This window comes from Cheilinus undulatus, linkage group 17, assembly GCF_018320785.1.
Source record: "Cheilinus undulatus linkage group 17, ASM1832078v1, whole genome shotgun sequence".
NCBI classification, from domain to species: domain Eukaryota; kingdom Metazoa; phylum Chordata; class Actinopteri; order Labriformes; family Labridae; genus Cheilinus; species Cheilinus undulatus.
The window spans coordinates 14,804,648-14,825,170 of NC_054881.1; the positions used below are offsets into that span (position 1 = coordinate 14,804,648).

The 20,523-nt window shown below is 39.6% G+C and overlaps 1 protein-coding gene across 3 annotated transcripts in view; it reads left to right on the forward strand.

Moving 5' to 3' along the window:
- Nucleotides 1–20,523, forward strand: part of sema4d (sema domain, immunoglobulin domain (Ig), transmembrane domain (TM) and short cytoplasmic domain, (semaphorin) 4D) — an 85,612-nt gene that overhangs the window by 16,397 nt on the left and 48,692 nt on the right. For all 3 annotated transcript variants that reach the window (XM_041810806.1, XM_041810803.1, XM_041810802.1), the window contains exons 2-3: nt 4,010–4,126; nt 16,155–16,213. The gene's annotated coding sequence lies outside the window, so the exon portion shown is untranslated. The remainder of the gene's footprint in view (nt 1–4,009; nt 4,127–16,154; nt 16,214–20,523) is intronic.

Consider the following 20,523-nt stretch of genomic DNA (forward strand, 5'->3'; position numbering starts at 1 on the left):
ACTTGGGTGCATTCGGCTAATGCATGTTTCTGTGTTTTAGACAGGCACATAAACAAGCTCAATTACCTGCTATTAGGAGGGAAATGGAAGAAACAGGTGAACAATAAAGAGAGAGCAACAGAAAAGATGGTTTTGTTGGCAGAAAGTTAAGAATTCAGGGTTGATGTCTGGAAAAGGTGAGAGGAAAGCAGGAAAAAAGGAGGCACATCAAGAGACAGACTGTCGCCCTTTGCCTCTGAGGCCGGTGGCTGCTGTCTGTCTGCATTTGATGCTGATAGGATTGGGTGGAGCTGAGAGCCCTCCTTCACCCCTGTGGCTCCCTTCAGCTGAGTCTGACAGCTATAAAACTATTAAGTCGTCTTTAGTTAATCAGTTTCGGATTATTAACTTGACATGATTCAGAGGTAAAACATATGATTTTGCTGCTTTCTCTTTCCTGCTTCAGGTCCATTATGTGTACTTGACGTTCCATGAAATGCTGTCTAACCTTTATCTGCTTATAGAGCTTTAAATCCTACTCTGGAAAGTCAGATTCATGCGTTGCCAGTGTGTTAACACATTAGAGGGTATAATCTAGGAAAGTAATGTGCTGCTTTGGTAATCGTTTAAAGGCAGATAATCTGAAGGGTTTGGGAGATTGGTCGTCACCCAGCGGGGTGCAGGATGTGACTTGTCTCGGCTCCTCATTAAAAATTAAAAAAATCAGGATGCTGACAGTGAACATCTGCTGATTTATGTGCACCCCCAAATAGGGGTGCCACAAAACCAAAATTTCATCTTACATGTCATGCTGGTAGGAATCAGATGATATTCATACTGCAACCAAAATAAAAGTCCCAACCAACAAAAATTGGGGAATTTCTTGTGCAAAATCCCCCCAAATACCCCAGTTTCCCTTGTAAGACATGCATTTCTTTTGCTATGTTGCAAAACAGGTTTGGATTTAGGCAAACTCCTTTAAACTGTCTAAAAACATGTTTGCATGGTTATAAGTAATAAAACATATCAAGCACATTAGAGACAGTGCTGCCTCTTCAGCTCACACCAGCATTTTGTTAAAATTTTACTTAACATCTTTATTCTTCAACAAACTATTCCCCAAACATGCCTCATTAGCAAGGATGAGTTCATAGAATTCTCAAATTTGCTGCATTGGTTAAGTCTGTATTCTGTTTTGAATGATAAACCGCTGCACTGATCCAAAACTGTCATGATTGCTCCTTAATCACAAGCATTGCATTCTTAATCTGTGCTTTGAATTCACACAATCTCCTCACTACCCAGAGGATTTCTCGGTGCACTCCTATTTATGCTAGCTGACTGGCTGGCTGGTTGGCTGCCTTGGTAACCATGGTAACAGTATCCCCCAGAAAGTTGAAGGAGACCTGGGCCTTGCTTGGCTAATTGTGAGCAAGTGAAGCATGTCTGCAAAGTTCACTGCAGTGCCAGTATGGACCTAGTCCTGTTTGCTGCTTCATTTTGGGGGGGGGGGGCATCTTTGCTGATGTGCAGTTTCAGTCACAATAGAAGTGATTAAGTCTCATCTTTTGTTTCTCATCAGAGAGGAGTGAACTGTCTATTTGTCTGACCTACATACATGTTAAACAAAAGAATGTGCCTATAGATAGAAAAGCAGTTAAAATTGGGACCCAGGACTCAGTCAAGGCCTCCTCAATGATCTAGACCACAAAAATAGCACTGGCTTTATCAGTATTTATCAATTTGTTGCATTTATTAGTGGCTAGGAATGTGCAACTGTAAGTGCAAATCGTTATGACACAGAATCGTTTTTTTTTTTTTCTTGGCTTTATTGACATTAAAATTGATGGTTGAGAGACAGTGTTTGGTTTCAGATTGTTTCCTGATTATTATGAGCACTGAATGTGTAGCCTCAGGCTATGCTAATTATTTTTTTTACTCACAAATCGATTAAAACAGACAAAATTTACTGTTTGCAACTTTACATTATGGCAGTGTTCCTAGAGGACTGATCTTGAATTATTAAATGAAAGTTTTATTCAGATTAGTCCTCTAGTTGAAAGGAAAGAAAAACATCAGAGCAGTCACAATTTGTTTGACACGACTAAGCATGAGATCACATCATCTGTAGGCAAACAATGTCAGATAGACACATTAGCAGCGGTAGTACCACCAGCATTTCCCCTTTGAGAGACTCCTAAAACAAACATGGGGGCAACTTATATTCTAGAGTTTCCTGTAAATGTTCAGTCTGCTTATAGGTCCAGCAGTCTGCTTCAGTTTGGTACGGCATAGCACCACTTTTTTTTTTTGCATTGCTGTAGATCAAAAGCTGAAATGGATCCCAAAAAACAACCCGCACCACCCCACTTTTTTGCAGAGATGGAAAACGTACCAGACTATTGTACTACAGTAAAAGTAAAAAGTAAGTCATGTAAAGTATTGAGTACCGAGTAGCTACTCGTGATCCCAAAGGGGCCTCTAAGGTGAAATGTGATCTTTCCTTACATGCAGTATTAACAAGAGGAAATAGATCTCCAACAAGGTTGTTTATTATAACGTGTGACTTAATCTAAAGTGAAACGCAACAGGATGAAATGTGGAATCGTTCACTGACTGCCATGTGTTGTGAAATTCAAACTTGTAAGCATTTTCTTGCTGTTGGCAGAAAGCTTAGACCTCCTTCTTTTGGCTTTTATTGTTGTTTTTTTTTTTTTTTTTTTACTCAGTACTCAGTGCTTTTTGAAATGTAACTAAGTACAGTACTTCCCCCAAAATATGCTAATGTAAAAGTAAAAGTAGGGATTGTACAAAAATACTCGGAAAAAGTACAAGTACACAAAAAATTACTCAATTTCAGTAATTTAAGTAAATGTCATTAGTTACTTTCCATCTCTGCTTCTTTGGCACTCCTCCATCAGGATACCAGTCTTACCAACCGTCCCAAAAGGATAGAGCTAAATTCACAACAGTAGGGGTTTGCACCGACATCACTTTCAACACGCGACACGTCTGCTCAGCCAGACTGCAGAACACCCAGGTCTGCTCTGTGAGGAGCGGGTGAAAACAGGAGAAAAACAGACTAATATGCTTATATTAGGGATATTTGGACTCGACAGAGATCCATACTGTTTCCTTGTCTGTGGATGTCAGGTGGCCACAAATCAAGTTTCATGACATCAATCTGGTCCTGATTTTAAGTACAAAATCAGTAGTACAATGCTCACATCTGCATGGTTTGTGATGAAGTTTTGTGAAACTGAAGAAGTGCTGAAGTTTTGTGAATATGACGCTTCAGATCAGTTGATTCTCTGTATTGTAGCTAGTTATTAATCTGCTTCTTACTTTAGGTAACCTGTGAAAAGATTGCTCTGTGGTTGTGGAACCTGTTTGTTAAACTTCAGGCTGCAGCCTATTTTAAAAGTAGATCAACACACCCAGGATTTCTGACTTTATCTAGTTTGTTTTTAACACCAGTTAAACTTTTATTTTATTTTTAATGTAACAAATTGTCATGGTACAGATCACAACCATATTTTGTTGTATAAACTACTGTAGACTAGAAGTATTCTCATATTAACATACTAGTACGACACAAAACGTTTCAGTACACATCAGCTGAGGATCTGTACTGACAGCAGTTAATGTGGCTGAGATGTAGTTATTAAAGAAACAGCACTTTCAGCTGAAATAAAGCTGTTTACTGCTTATTCCCTACATTTCTGTCACTCATCCTTTCTACTCAGCGGCTGGAACAGCAGACTTGCGCTACATGTGACATCACACGCATAGCCTCGACAGTCTAGCCACCAAGTGAGGGTACAGATGTCTGTGGTTTCCACTATTTAGGGGTTTAGCACACCGAACCATACCAAACCATACTCAATCAAACCAGACCACCTGATGGAAACACGGCTTTAGTTACAATTGAATGAAAGCCATTTAATTTTAGATGATGATATGATGTATTATCTTGCCCTAGTGTGAATGACTCACTCCAAACTTAACCTGATTTTTCCTTCTCTCACAGACTGGTGTTGTGCCTCTTTCTTTGGGTCTCTGCCTCAACCGATTCCCACTGTGTGAAGAAAAGTGAAAAAGCAGTTTTAATGAATCAGTATTCGCTAGCCGACGCCATGACAGACAAGTAAGTGATTGATCTTTCTCTGAAGTGTGCATTTGTTTGATTTTGTGTGAAGAGCCCTGTGTACTTAGGCCTTTTGTTTAGTGTGAAATAAGAAGATGATGTTATTACTTTCCTCCTGCTCTGAACAAGATTGTCTCCTGGAAGTGTTTGTGTTTCAGTGGGGGAGAAAAGTGGGGGTTTCTGATTGCACAGAGAGAAGTGTGTTGTGTTGGGGGCGGTGGGAGAGGTTGGTATAAAGACAGTCTGTTTTGCCCCCTGAAGACGTATAACATTTGCATCAGGGCTGATTTGCATTCGTGTTCACTGTGCTGGTATGTTGCTGCTGCTGGTAGCTGCTCTTCATTTCCCTGACAAAACACAGTCATTTAAAGGGGTTTCAGCCTTTGCAGTAAACCCTTTCCTTCTTTTTTTTTCCTCTATTTTGGTTCCTCCTTCATTTCTCCCTTCCCCCTTTTCATTTCTCCGTGCACCCTATCTCTTTTTGTTTCTTTTGTCAGCATCACCATTGTCTCTTGGCGCTGTGTTTCTTTTGGATTTAATCTATAGAAGATGGAGAATTTGGGTGCAGTTAGCAAAATAATCTGCCATCAGCATTCATAAGAAGCGGAATAAGCGGGTGCAGGCCGGTCAGCTGAAATGGATAGGTGCAAATACAGTCAAGTTTGGAGCTTTTATGAGTTTGAGTTGCAGGGAAAAAAGTTTGGCCCACAACAAAACAGAAGAAACAGGTTGTTTTCAGACTACAGTGCTGAATCACAGAGGTTCATACGCTTTTTGTGAAGGTTCCTGGGTAGAGGAAATGAGGTGGATGTGATTCAGTGTTAGTCAACCTACGTCATCTCTCCTCTTATTGCTAATGCACCTGTCCACCATTGTGAGAGCCAGAGAAAAGGGGTAAAAGGCTGGAGATCTGGTGAGTCATTCACTCTTTCTATGAATCAGGCCTCAGGGTAGCTCTCCAAGCTAACATTAGCACTCTATAATGCCAGCATAAAGTATCGTGCAGAGCTGGATAATGCTATATTTGTCCAGAGGGGAATTTCTCTTGCAAATTAGAAGGTTGCACAACTTCGGCCATTCCCTTAAAGGATGCATTACAATTTCTGCAGTGCCAGACATTAAATCTTGGACGTTTTTTTTAAGTGTTTTGGATGCAGCATAAAAAGAAAACAAGCAAAAATGTTCTCTTGAGACTTTAATTTAAGGAGAGAAGCTGCAGTATTTTTTAATAAGCCTCTGCTGCACCAAATCAAAGAGAGAGAGAGTGAAGAGAAAGTTTCTAAGTAAGTGATGATGTTGTTGACAAGCTGTCCATTGGATGAAAGGTATCCCGGCAACCTAGAAAGAGGGGGGCCAGAGGGAGGGTAGGGCGGTACTTTATTGTGCGTCTGATGCTAGTCCATGTTGTAGAATGATTGTTCACTGGAGAAGAATGATAAATGTTATGCCAAAAGGGGAAGTGAGGGGAAAAGTTGGAGGACGTGCCCCCCGACGGTGACAGCAAACAAAGCCTCCCTCGACATGGGACTACTTAAGATTCATACAAAGGCAGAAGAAGACGGCCTCTTATTTTCTCGCTTACACACTCACACAAATTCCCCCCTTATTTTCCCTCGCTCAGTCATGAGCAAACATTTACACATAGCAGGATATCAGTGGACATTCCTGTAGATTCATGCATTCCAATTGGCATTCCCAGAAATACGCTAGTCTGCAGAAACATTCAACCAACTACAAGCTTTAAGGGCAAATCTGGCTTGGAACCTTTCCTCAGAGCATCCTGGTACAAAGAGAGGCTGAACCTGAAATCCTGTCTAAAAAACATGTTTATTTTGGGGGGATGAAGGAGCACATGGAAGTTGATGACGTCAATCTATTTTAGGACACAAATGTGAAAATTCTGCACTGGACAGTCACATGGATTTTAGTTGAAAATTTCAGAAAAAAACAAAAGCTTCCTTCTTGTTCTACAGTCCCAACTCCAAAAAGCTAAAGCATTGTGCAAAAAAATGTAAATATAATATAATCATATGGAATTAAATGATGGAAATGAAGAGTTTTTATCTCATTTTGAATTTGTTGGCAGCATAACATCTCAAAAATGTCAGGACACGGCCATGTTTACCATTCTGTAGCATCCCCTCTCTGTAAACGTTGTTGAAGTTTTTGGAGAGGAATGTTGTCCCATTCTTGTCTGATGTAGGATTCTAGCTGCTCAACAATCCTGGGTCTTCTTTGCTGGATTTTTCCTTTATGATGCTCCAGATGTTTGCTATTGGTAAAAGGTCCGGGCTGCAGACAGAACAGTTGAGCTCCTGGACTCTTCTACTGTGAAACCATGCTATTCTGATGGATGTGGTACAAAGTTAAGTGTTGTCTTCAGGAAATATGAAAGGCCAGCCTTGAAAATGACCATACCAGATACTTTTCAGCATTGATAGGACCTTTCCAGAAGCTGCCCACACCATAGGCACTTACCCCATACCATCAGAGATGCAGGCTTTTGAGCTGTGCGCTTATACCAGATGGATGCTCCCTCTACAGAACAGTTTTCCATTTTGCCCCTGTCCATTTTAAATGAACTTTGGCCCAGAGAAGGCACCAGTGTTTCTGGATGGTGTTCACACATGGCTTCTCTTTTGCACGATACAGCTTTTTTTGTAAGGCTTGGCAAACTGTGTTGATAGATAGTGTTTTCTGGAAGTGTTCCTGAGTCCATGCAGTTACGTCCAGTACAATTTCATGTATGTTTTTCAGCCACCCAGGGCCCAAAGATCACCAGCATCATATACTGAGTTCCAGCCTTTTTTTCTTACACATAGAGATTTCTACAGATTCTCAGATTCTCTGAATCTTTTGATGATATTATGCACTGTAGATGGTGGATATTCAAAGTCTTTAAAGTTTTGCTGAGATTGTTCTATATTTTTTTATAGTTTTTCTCAAATTGGTGAAACTTACTTTTGAGAGACTCAACCTCTATAAAATGCTCCTTTTATACCCAGTCATGTGTAGGGATGGGTACAGAATTCTGTACTTTTTTAGGCACCGACCGAATTCTGTCAGTACTACCGAGTACCTTCATGTAAAATCAAACGGTACCATGTTTCGGTACCTAAACGCATCCTTGTGACTGCAAGAGAGTGGAAGAGGAGTCAATTTTCCATGCCAGACACAAACACAGCATTGCATGCACGTGAGTAATGACGTCAGTAGCAAGCTAACTGAATCAACAAAACAAGCATGGCTGAAAGAAGATGTGCAGTACATGTAGTTCATGGTAGAGGAAGTAGTTTGTTTACCTTCATTTGTAATACTTTAATCAGTAAAATTTTATACCATTTATTTATTTAGTTAGTTAGTTATTTTGACTCCATACTCTATTGTTCATTTGTTTTAAACTTATTCTCCCTCCATGGACCCCAACACATATTTTCCAAGAGGGGAAATTAGAGGAATAGGAGGTAGTGGGCTGGATTTTAATTTGTGCAACATAAAGAACAAACACTGGGTAGTTAAAGTAGTTTAGGTTTTCCATGTTGGAATAATTTTTTAAAAACACTTTTTTTAAAACACTAATATTTGATAGTGTTTTGCTGTTGAAAATTCAGAAGTTATGAGGTTATATAACATTTATTATTGTATATTATTCACACTCAAAAGTACCAAAAAAATTGGTACCATTGTGTACCAGTATCGGTTCACAGGTACCAGGAATCAGTACCGTACTGCTTCAAATGCGAAAAGTACCCATCCCTAGTCATGTGACTGATCTGTGCCAGTTAAAGAAATTGGTTCCAAAATGCTCTTCCAGCTGTTTTTCAATAGCCTTCATCCAGCCTTTTGTTGGCCTGTCCATACTTTTTTGAGATGTGTTGCTGCCATCAAATTCAAAATGAGCTTACGTTTTGGTGAGTTGATAAAATTTCTTATCTGATATGTTGTTTATGTTCTATTGTGAAAATTTGTGAGATTTGCAAATCCCTGCATTCTGTTTTAAGTCACATTTTGCACAGTGCCAACCTTTTTGGAGTTGTAGAACAAGAAGGACGCTTTTGTTTTTCCTGACACTTTCAACTAAAATCCATGTGACCATCCGGTTCACAATTATCACCTTTGCTTCCTAAAATAGTTGTGCATCATCAGTTTCCATGTGCTCCTGCATCCTCCAAAAATAAACATGTTTTTTTGACAGGATTTCAGGTTGAACCTCCCTTTGTACCAGGATGCTCTGAGGAAAGTTTCCAAAGCCAGATTTGCTCTTTAGAGCTTGTAGTTGGGGATTTCTCTCTGTTCAAATTCAATCCTGCATAATCCTTTTGAATACTCTGCTTTACGTGTATGTGTGTGCAAAGTACAGAGCGCATGCATCCATATTGGATTTAAATGAGCAGGAATTTCACCCAGTTATGTTTTTTATTCTTACCAAAATGATTTGCACAAGGGTTCCCTGTATTGCATCATGTAGGAAAGTAGGACATCCAGACAAAGCGCAAATGCTTAGAGAGAATTAAATCGCGTGAAAATATGCCTCATGACAAAAAAAATTGCATCTCATGTTGCCTAAAACAATCTAAACTCTTGACTGTGTGACTGTTCTCTTTTGTGAGAGGCATAAAACAAAAGCAAGATGGAAAGTATAACATTCAATGAGCCCTCAAACCAAACGTTCCTTATTCTTTATGCAGCCGTTGCCTTCTTGTTTTCCACAAGGAGAATCCTCCTCCCACTCCTTCCTCCTCGCTCCTCTTTTGTCCTCTCTCTTCTCTCTGTTCTAGCACTGTATGAATCCACACGCTCAAATATCCTCTCTCATAGCAAGCCTTGTTTTCTTTCTTTTCCTCTGTCCCTCTCGTTTTTCTTCCCTCCCCCACCTGTGGTGCCGCACGCTGACAGGACTGTCAGAGACTCGGGATGTTTGTAGACAGACAGTAAGGGTGGCTGCACAGATGAGTGAGTGTGTACTATAAGGTGGGGTCGGGGGGCTTTTGCTGGAACGATCACTCTGTCATAAGGATGAGGCCTTTTCCCAGTCCTCTGTAGATTTGTTTGCTTTGTGTATGTGCATCAGTCAAGGTCGCTCATGTGTCTGTATTCATGTCAGTCTCAGGGGAGCGAGGGTTTAAAAACCATTATCAGAGGCTGGTTAAGAGCTTTGTAAACGTCACTTACACAAAATCTAACACGCACTGCAGTTAAAGATCTTCTCAACTCCCAGATGGTTTGCCAGAATCACAACCCTCCAGAGAACAGACATTTAAAGAGTGAATGGATGGATTAGTTGGACGTGCTTGTTAGATAAACAGCTCTTTGTTGTGTGGTTTAATCAGAAAACTGATGTCTGTTTGTAGATTAATTATCGCATTTTCCTTCTCTTTACTGATCACCAGCATTCAACAGTTTTTGAAATGCTCTCATTAGCTACATCAAAATACAACCATACCTGAGCATAAAATTAAGAAGTGTTCATTTGGTTGTAATTTCTGAAACTGCACCTTTTTTGGTCCAGATTTAAATCGCCAAAGATCTGAAATGGATCAGCTCAAAAATGTCCTGCCAGGGAATGACTAAAACTGACAATAGTGATTCCTTAGCTTTCCTACTAAAGTGATGCTCTTTCTGCCAAAGCAGGTTAAATCCTTAGTTTGTGAAAGGCCCTATTTTGTGACTCTATTACAGTGTACATTTTGGGACATCCTCAGGTCTTGGAGTGAGGTGTCAGGTGCCATATGAAAAGCATCAGTTATCAGGAAAAAAGGTGTCAGGTCTAAGAAACAAAGGCATCAGGAACAAAGGCGTCAGGAACAAAGGCGTCAGGTCTCAGGAAAAAAAGCCATTAGGCAAAAAGGCATCACGTTTTAGGAAAAAAGAGTATCAGGAAAAAAGGCATCAGGTCTAAGGAAAAAAGCCACAAGGCAAAAAGGCGTCAGGAAAAAGGCATAAAGTCTCAAGAAAAAAGGCATCAGTAAATTAGTACTAAGTCTCAGTAAGAAAGAGGTCAGGAAAAAAGGCGTTAGGTCTCAGGAAAAAAAGGTGTTAGGAAGAAAGGCAGCAGGTATCAGGAAAAAAGCCATCAGGCAAAAAAGGGCAGGAAAAAAGGCATCAAGTCTCAGGAAAAAAGGCAACAGGAAAAATGGTGCAAGGTCTCAGGAAGGAGAGGTCAGGAAAAAGGTGTCAGAAAAAAGGGAAAAGGAAGAAAGGTTTCAGGAAAAAAGCCGACAGGACTTGGAAACTGAGGCCTGACGCCTTTTTTCCTGACACCCTTTTTCTGTGACCTGATGCCTTTTTTTCCTGACTCCTTTCCTTCTGATGTCTATTGCTCTGAGACCTGAGAATGTCCTCAAATGTTCACCCTATGCAATACATGCAAAGCAAATGATGAACCTGCTGGCATGAGCTGTACTTTTGATACTTGCACCATTTGACCAGTTTAGCACATAGACTCAAAAGAATCTGATGGATTCATGGTAAAAATGTTAACGTTGCCAAGGTTATCTAGAAATTAGAGGGTTTTTTTTAAATGAGAATCTGAAATATTCACCAGTCATGTAAGCGACAGGGTACTATTGAGAAGTGGAGTTGTGTTGGTCATTAGATCCTATAAAAGCCCAGCTCAAACCTTTTTATCAGCTCAGGGGAAAATCAGGTGTCACAGTGGAGAGAGCTCAATAGCCGATCCTGTCAGAATGTTTACCAAAGGCCTGGTTTCTGAAGTAGGTCTATTAATAAATTTGTTCTGGCTTTAAGAGCCTTCAAAAGGCCAGCTTTGCCCAGTCCTCATTCAAGTCCACTCATCAATTAAAAAAAACCCAGACCCGTGACGTCCCACTTCCTCTTCGTCCCCTCTCCAGACCACGGTGTCACCAAGGGCATAGTTTGGGGGCACGGCTGGGCTCGACTCCCACTCAGGAAGTCCTGTATTGAGATGTGAAGGCTTGGTGTCACTGGTGTCACTGGGATTCGTGGGTGCATAGTAAAAAGTTTGTATCAGCTGTCACTGGGTTTTGTGGGAGCCGAAGGAAGCCGAGTCAGAGCGTTTCCTAAGGATGTCGAGGGGGATGAACCCTTTGGCCTCGGGCTCATCAATCTTTGGTGACTGTCATCTTCTCCCAGTGGTCCATTGATGCCGTCAAAGGAGGGCGGCAGGCAGGACTTGTTGTGTCGCGTATTTGTGCTCGCTTGCATACGTGATTTTTTTTCTTTGGGTGTTTGAGCAAGACTATGGGAGAATATGGAAAAACATAGAGAATCATTGGGGGGATGCAATATTATCTGCATCAGATATAAGCTAGAAAGTGTATTATTTGCATCCGCAACTATGAAAATATACTTGGATGGATACCAATATGTCAGCTTTGAATATTAGCCTTTATCGGATGTAAATATCAACGTTTATACAGATACTTTTGTGAAGTTTAAGGCAAGACCAACACACTTGCATCAGCACTGTCATACAGTCTCTGAAATCTACTGCTGATATGTTTTTGTACTCTCAGCTTATTCTGGACAAAAACATTGCAGAGGGGAGGAGTTTTGCCAGATTCCCAAAGGACTTGGTGGACTTGCAACTGACTCCATAGCCGTGCATAAGCAGAAACAAGGGGTAATGGACAGTTGCATACTGTTGATGCTGGTGCTCGTCCACAGTGTTTTAGTCTTAAGATCATCGGTTGTACGTGAACTGCCAGTGTTACTAGTTGGTAGTGTATCATCTCTGCTTAACATAATCTGATTATTCTTTTATACAGTAGCGCAGGGGGCCTGCATTACAGTAGCTTACCCCCACCAAAGCAAATGCTAATGAATCTGAATATTTAGGTTGATTTTGGTGACCTCAATTCGGGTGTCTGGGAGATTTGTCTCCTTGTCCTGGGACAGTATTTGATGCTATTTCAGCATAATTAAATGAGTAATCTTAAGAAGCTCTTATGACTAGTTTTTGAACACCCAAGTTCATTCACTGTTGGAAATTGACCATGAGCCACAATCTGAACTGTAGTCCATGCAGAATAAATATGTAAGCCCATGTTTTCCACTCAAACAGAGTTGGACTGTAGAGGAATGTGGGAATAAAGCGTGTGTACTTGTGCAGGGAGAATGTATTCAGCCTTGTTGTAAAGGGAGGCAGTCTAAGGGAACAGACTGGAAAGTGTTGTGAATGGAGACCCAACCATCTGTCACATTGGCCATAAGAAGATTTCTACTTTCCTTTAGACTTACTCACTCTCGTTTCCATGAACCAGAAAGAAAGCTAAAGAATCTTTCCAGCTGACTGTTCTGCTGCTCCTGCTGATGCAGATTATTCACAAAGTCTTTGTTCTCGCATCGATTCATTAGTGATGCATAATTCACGTGCTGACACGGCACAAAATGTTACAGGCCCTGACACACATTTGCTTTAAAACCTACTTGTTTTTGTGAGAGGTTTGATCTTCCATGAAATAAGTGAAATTTTCTCTTTTTTTAATCTATGCCTCCTTTTAGCAGAATATAAACCAACTCCTGTTGCAGCTGTGTGGCTGTTTAATTTAATGGAATCAATTGAAGTTTTCCCCTGGTAATTGATAATAATTTAGGATCTTTTTCATGCTAGTTTTAAAGCTGCAGCAATGTTAATGTCAAACCATAAGCTGGTTGGATTTGGTGATCCTTCTGACATTTCATGTAGATTTACCAACAGATTAAAGTTCTTGCTTATCCAGTGAAACATCCAAACATTGACTACATGGACAGGCACACATTTTGGCTTTGATATTAATGTTCCCCTAAAAATAAAAAAAAAAATAAAAAATAAAAAATCCCAGTTATTTTGGTTGTCAGGCAAACTTTCCTCCTGCTCCACTACAAGCTTAAAATGTGTGGTTTGAGGTAAAATATTTCTGGTTAGCTAATAGGTATAATTGGTCCATGTTGATGTTTGCCTGGGGGTGAATTGTAACAGCTTTAAAGAGATCTAGTGTCAACATCAGGTCAAGATTTTTAGAGCCACAATGGGCATCCAAATTAGTGGATAAACAGCGAAGGAATCCACAACTATTTGTGTTGGAGCCATGCTATCTTAAAGGAACATTTCGGTGTATAGTCTAGGAAGATTTAAGGCTTTTCTTTGTCATGATTGATTTTTAAGGGCATTAAATCTCTGGAATTTTTACTGTTATTACTCAGCTTTTTAATTGAACAGCATTAAATGATCAATGGAAACGTGATATTGATATCATCTAAATCAGTGGTTTTTAACTGGTGGGTTGGGACCCAAAAGTTGGTTGTGAAGCTCTTTCCAGTAGGTCACGAATGCATGCAAGGAAGAAAGCATGTTGCACAAAGCTTTGGTTTTTCAATGAGGACAAGTAAATGTCAGTATTTGTCTTGACATTTTTACTCATTTGTCTCCCTGTCTTTGGATTGTACAGCTGGTTTTTCCAAGAAAACAAGGAAATTACTTGAGAGATTACCAAACTTCCGTGTTGTCTCAGGAAAATGGGTTGAAATAAGATATAAAACCTTAAAATATGACTTAAGCAGTTATGCTATGAGGCTAATGATTTGTCCAGTTCCGTGTCTGTTTTTAATAGGTTTTTTTTAATTCATTTTGGGTTTAAACTGCAAATTTTTTCAATCAAAGGTTAACACTTTTCAAAATTGAGGTCGTGATTTCTCTTATGGAGGTGGTGGTGGGTCCTGATGTCTAACCAGTTGAGAACCACTGATCTAAAATAACACATTGGTTTTTAATCAGCCTATTTAACAGGAACTGTCATCATGGCATGGCAGTTGATCAGGGCATTTGGTGTTCTGTTTCAAAATGGTCAGGTTGTAAAGACACGAGAAATGTAGAATTGATTAAATGCTAGTAGAAATAAATGGAATTGCTACTTTTCTAGATGTATTTATGGGCGTTTTATAAGATAAGATAGGTTGATACTTGATTGATACCCAGAGGGGAAATTTTGGCATCACGGCAACACAACAAAGGAGAAAAGTTTCAAAATACAATTGAACAGAATAAGAATAAGCAACATAAATAAAAACTGAATAAAACAGTAGGTATATATAATTAGCATTCTATGCAGTCAGTAGTAGTTAAAGTGACACATGTTTGTATAAAGTGACATAGAATGCTTTATGTGCCTTATTAATGAGCAAGATTAATAGATTATACAGAAATGCCCATATAACAGGGCAGTTTGGTATTGTAGTATGAATATTATTATAACTTATAAATATTTTTGGAATAATAGAAGAAGCATGTGTGAGTTAAGGTGCAAAATATAATATAACTAATGTCTTTGTTATGTTGATAGGACAGTTAATAGTCAGAAACAGGGATGAGAGAGTGAATGACATGCAGGAAAGAAGCCACAGGCAGAACTTGAACCCAGGCAACCTGCGTATGGGGCACCACTGAAGCACTAGGCACCTGCACCCCATTGATACCAGTTTTGATACCACAGCAACAAAAAGGAAGGTCATAAGCTGCCAAAATGTTGTACTTTCCAGTTGTCTCTTATCAAAAACTGCAAGAAAGCCTCTGCAGGTGGTCTAGATTGCAAGAAAAGTGACATTTTGAGCAGTGAATCTCAACTGGTCTAGTCTCAGCACCCACCACTTCTTTCTTAATGAGAATTTTCAACCACTTGAATCAGTGTTGTACACTTTTTCCTGTAATGGCATGTAAATGTTGGTATGTTTTCATAGTATCATGTAAAAATCAGCTTTGTTATCCTAAGATAATGAGGGGGAAAAAGGCTAGAAATCAACCAAAGTGTACTCATTATCAGGGCAAAATGGCATAAAATAAAACAAATGGATGCATGTCAACTCAGGGCTTCCCTACACAGACTTTTGCTACAATTCTTTTTTTAGGCACATCCATGAGCCACTGAGAGCAGCTCTGTGACCCCCTTACAAGCCCTGGCCCACCAGTTGAGAACCACTGATTTAGATGGTGTGTAGGAGTTAGCTTGCAATTTTTCGGTGGATTTATTCCTCCCCCACACATCCATTTTTCAAAGTAGATGCAGTGCTAAAAGCTTCAATGCTTTCAATTGATTTTGATCAATAAAATAAGAGCCATGACAACCTTTACCCATTTGTCATTTTTTCTGTTTGCATTTTTAGTCATAACTTGTTTTGCAGAAATATGAGTCAAGGGAATGCATTTTGTGCAGAAGTTCTCATTCTTTGCTTTGACAGGAAGTCGGGGTTTTCCAAAAAGCATGTTTCATTTGCATGAGAAAAGTGTTTATTAAAACTCACTTGGCATAATCTGAAAGCTGCATATGAGAAAAAGCTGAATTTTAGCCATATTTCTCTAAATTTCTCCATGAAGTTTCTCATTGTATAAACCGTGCGACTTGTTCTTAGAATAAAAGTTGGGCAGATTTAAGGATTGGCTGCAGCCGGCCTCCCTGGGGATTAACCCACTTAGATCAAGGCTGGGGGGAGCGGGGCTTTCTCTGTATTTACATCTGGTTGATCCACAGACACGGCCGCTCGCGGTCTTAAATTTGTGCTCCAATATCTCAGACAAACTTTAATACAGGCAGACCTCTGTAGTAGAGAAAAAAAGGTAGAAGAGGAAATGAAAACAGCAGCAGAGATCTCAGGTTCCTCACACAAGATAATGTTTATCATATGGCTGCTCTCACTTCATGTGTCCTTGGTTATAAAAAGTTAGCACAGTACCCTTACAGACTTCATATGATATCATTGGCTTAGTTGACTGTGGATATTTAAATCTGTGTAATTGTTTTGTCCTTCCCAGAATGCATTTCTCTCTTATTTTTTTGTGTGTGTGCGTAAGGATGGGTAACAAAAGATGCTTATGTTTTTGTACATGCTCTTTAATGGCTGATTTATTGTATTTTCATTGATTCATCATGCTATCTGTCTAACCAGGGGCTAGACAGCTTAACACACGACACATGTTCACTCAAACACGCACATACAGCTTCCTCCCTCCTGCAGGCAAACACACACTCTACATAACTGTCTTGTCTGATCTTTCTGTCTTCTTCCCCCTCCCTAGCTTGAGGATTTTATAATTCTCTCCGGAGGAAGAGCGTCGCATCTTGTAAGGAGCCACAGGTCAGAAACTCTACTCCTCTCCCCTCCCAATCCCTCTCCTGTTTTTTGTTGGCTGTGCAGACTGATACTGAGCTGCTCAGCGGCCCTGCATGCTTCAACACGAATGCTGCATGCCTCTACAACCCCTTCTGTAACCACCTCAGGGCTTTGATCCTTTTATTTTTACTCTCCCCTGCATGACCACACCTGGGCAATCCAACTCTGATTTCAATCTGCTTGGCTTTGGTGCTTCTGGTGCAAATTTTGAGTTTTCTTTAAATTATTCTCGCTTTTTACCCAATCATTTTGTTAATTTTACATGATTTTTCTTCAGGTTTTGATTCTTTGGTTTGAAATCTGCTTGGAAGCAATCTGATGATCAATGTTGTAGCATCTGCATCTTATGACAAATATATTCTGAACACGTGCACAGCTGCTTGCTTCTAGTGGCCTTTTGGACATCCAGCTTTGCTTTGTGCCCTTCCTCTACAGTCGACTGCTTCTTGAGCTCCTCCTCCAAAGAGTGAATGTCCACTTGAAGCTTAGCAACTGTAACGACACACAACAGTGTCTTGCCAAACTTGAAATCTCTTCCAAACTCTAGAAGTGTGATAGGGACTCTTTTTTTTTCAGAATATCTGAGGGTGCTCCTTCTCTTTGCCTCTAAACCAGACTCTAAACTAAACCAGAAAAGGAACAGTTAATGTAATGTTGATGTTTGAATTACCTTCAATATCAGTCAGTCTGTTTGCATCAATGAATGTGAATGTTTGTAGTGAGTGTTGTCTCAAACATTTTACAAATAAGCAGATTTAGGTCATACTCTTAAGTTTATTATTTACAAAGACCTGACATTAATCCACCATGAGCACAGCACTTTGTAACATTAAGCAAGTCACAGTGGCGAGTAAAAACGTCCTTATTACAGGACGAAACTTCGAGCAAAACCACACTCATCTGCCACGACAGAGTTGGTCATACAGGGACTGGAGGAGACGAACAAATGAAAAAACAACAATAGGGACAGAACCAGGAAAACAACAACACAGATGAATAAAGCAGGTTTATGGTTATAATGGCAATATTAATGTTTAGGTATTTTATGCATTAGTGATAACATGAAGGTTTAATAATAGACTAGCTATTCTGATATAAACATTAACAACTATAATGGCTATTGAATTGCATTTTTACATGAAGTAGTTTAGGTTGAGCAGCTCTTAGATATACATCAACATCTATTATGATCATAATACACATACTAATGACACAGACTAATAGTTTGAGCAGTTAGAGCAAAGTGAGTCCACAGCCGTCTGCAGCAACAAAACATTAAAAAAGAAAGGACCTCAATTTGACTTGCAGATTGCCAGTCAAGTAGCTGTACTTTATTTTTAAGCTAATCGAAAATGATTAAGATGCACCTTAAAGGTAAAACCTGAGATTCATGTAGGCTGCAGTGCAAACCTTAAAAAATATGCAACAGATTCATTTAATGGGATACACTAATTCCCTGGTTTAGCATTGGTACTGACTTGCATCATCCCCATTCACAGTTGCCAATCTGCAAATAATGTGTCGTGAACAGATAACAGTAGCCAGTTTTTATCCATTGTGTCATATCAGTTTAATGCTAGCATCTAGTAGGGGTGTAATGATCCGCCCCAGCAGCACCCTCAACAAGCTAGCTGTAGCAGCAGTTGCTTAAAGTTTACATCTGAGGGAAAGAGGATATCTTCTCCTCTCTTGGCTTTGTGAACATATTTCGGACATAGACTACACCAGGACAGGACTGGAGCCTTAATTTGCCAACTGCATCAATATTTTTATTGGTAAACAACCGAGTATGGAATTGTTCACGGATAAAAACCACACTTGTCTCATTACAGCTGAAGTAGAGCAAGTGCTGTCTGATACAGACTCTACAGATAAACACTGATTGTAGCCTGCCATCTTGCATTGGATTTATAATAAAAATACAAGCTGTCTGATCTAGATTTGCAAGCCGGACTGCTGAGCCAAAGATCTCGGGGGGGCAGGGCCCTGTCTGCTCTGACGTTGTCAAAATTAAATGTACATATATGTGTATATTTTGTAAATCATGATTTGAAACATTATGTACAATGGCGTATAAGGGTCAACCTAAAAGATTGAAAAATTAAGAAAATCTGTTCATTTCTAATCAAAAATGAAAAAATTCCGGTGGTAAAAAAAATCCAAAGTTTTTAGATTATGAAATTGTATATTAACAGTAATTTCAAAAAAAGTTTTTTCAGTGGTTGGATTTTGACTTTTGGGCTTTACAATCTAAAAAATTCTAAGTTAGGGTCCATGCACATTTACAACTTTTAAAGTCAGAAATTTCACTTTTTTTTATGAATCAACTTTTAAACTTGTGGGTCTTTGATTTTTTTTTTTCTTTAAAATAAATAGACCCTCTTTATTATTTTTTTCTAAAGTGGCCCATATACCACAGTGAAATTAGGAGATTTGACGGTGTTAAAAATGAATTCTGCCCAATCCTAAACTATAGCTCACTAAAATTGTCTTTTGGGTGTCATAGATACAGTGATAACATTTAAAAAGCATTGTTCTGTCTACTCAATCACAGCTTAAGCACTAAAATGTCACTATAATAAGACTAGAGACTAGCTGAGAGTTAGCTAATGACACTAAAATAATACACTGAGCCAACAACCGTCACAAGAAGCCTGCCTTGGTTAATTTCAGAGTGAAATTAAGGATCTATTGTTTCAAAAATAATTTGAATTTTAAGCATTTAATCCATCGTGTTATTGTAGGCTGCATATGTGCTGTGCGGGAATGCTTGGCATGCATAGCAACCGTAACCAAGGAAGACAGGCTTAGGAAATGGTTGGCTGAAGACAACACCTGTTTCCCAGAACTAGGTGTTTTTTTAAGTCCTACACATTCTCTGTTGTAACATAGATGGGGTTTTTTTTCTGAGTTATTTTGCTTATTCAGCGTGTTGATTTTCACCTGATTTTCCCTGAAGTGTGCCCTGAATCTTTCGGCCACATCACAAGATGTCCATGCGATAGCTGTTCAAAGTTTAAGGCAAGCCTTTGTGTAGTTTACCCCTCTCTCTGCAGTGTGAAGGAAACGGTGAAATTGGTGTTTTATCTCCTGGAATGCCAAGTTCACGAGGACACACTGTTAGTGTTGTGGCAGCCTGTGGGTGATGGGCTGAGTTTTCACACAGCGCTCCAAAGGAGGTTTTTGTCTCTGCCGGACCAAAATTACCACCATGAAATCAGTGCCTGCTGAAGACTGCGCTGTGAGAAAAGCAGAGGAGAAAGGACTTCTTCTTAAAGGAGGAAAGGGGAGGGTAAAATATAGGAAGGTTTTAGCGATATTTACAGACCCTTTAAATGCACCCTGACTGGTGGGAAGGTCTAGCAACTGTAATTTGATTAACATATCTCATTGTTTTATTTCATCAGTGCACCAAAAGACCTGTATCCTGAGCAGGCATATTCAGATATTTCTGTTCACTCAAAATGCAGACCTACAGGTCTACTCCATTCTGGGAGCTGAAGTCACCTGCACTTGGCTGTACGGCTGTTTTTAAAAGCCCTTACCAATGGGACTACCATTCACCGGCTTGTGACCGCGAGGCCTTCTGCTGGGAACCACAAGACCTTCTGCTGGGCTTTCGCAGCTTCCAAAAATAGTCCCACATTATACGCCCCAAGGCCTCCCTGGCATCACAGCACCCTCGAAAAAACTGCATCAAGTGAAAGGTTTATTACTTTGCTGTGAGTGGTGGTTTTTATATGACCCCAGACCGTATGGTCTACAAGCATTCACTCCAAGATCAGTGGAGTAAAGGAGGGCTTTTAATCACCCATTAGAGCAGTATGCACTGTACATTAGAGCAGATCAGTTCAGCTTGAAAAGTTTGTTGTCTTCCTGCAGGAGAAATCTGGTTTTTTGTCCTAACTGGGGAAAAACAAGGCATGATTCTTAAGAGAACAAAACAAGCATTTGTCAGTTGGATTTCAGTGTCATGGGGAAAATGCTAATTGACTTCGGGGTGAAAAGGGCTGCAGTATTGTTTTGGCAGCTATTTAAAGTTTAGTCCTAGTCTTTAGATTAAAATGACTGTCAATTCTTGTCACATTTTGGTTTTTTTTTTTAACCTTTATAGTTGAAATCTCAACAAAACTCAAAACTTTTAGTCACATTTATTCCCTTAGAACTGGTTTAATATTGATATTACATAAAACACTCATACTGATGCATTATACTTACTTTATTGATTTAAAATACACTAATGGAAAGGGGGGGGCTAGATGGTCAACCTCAAG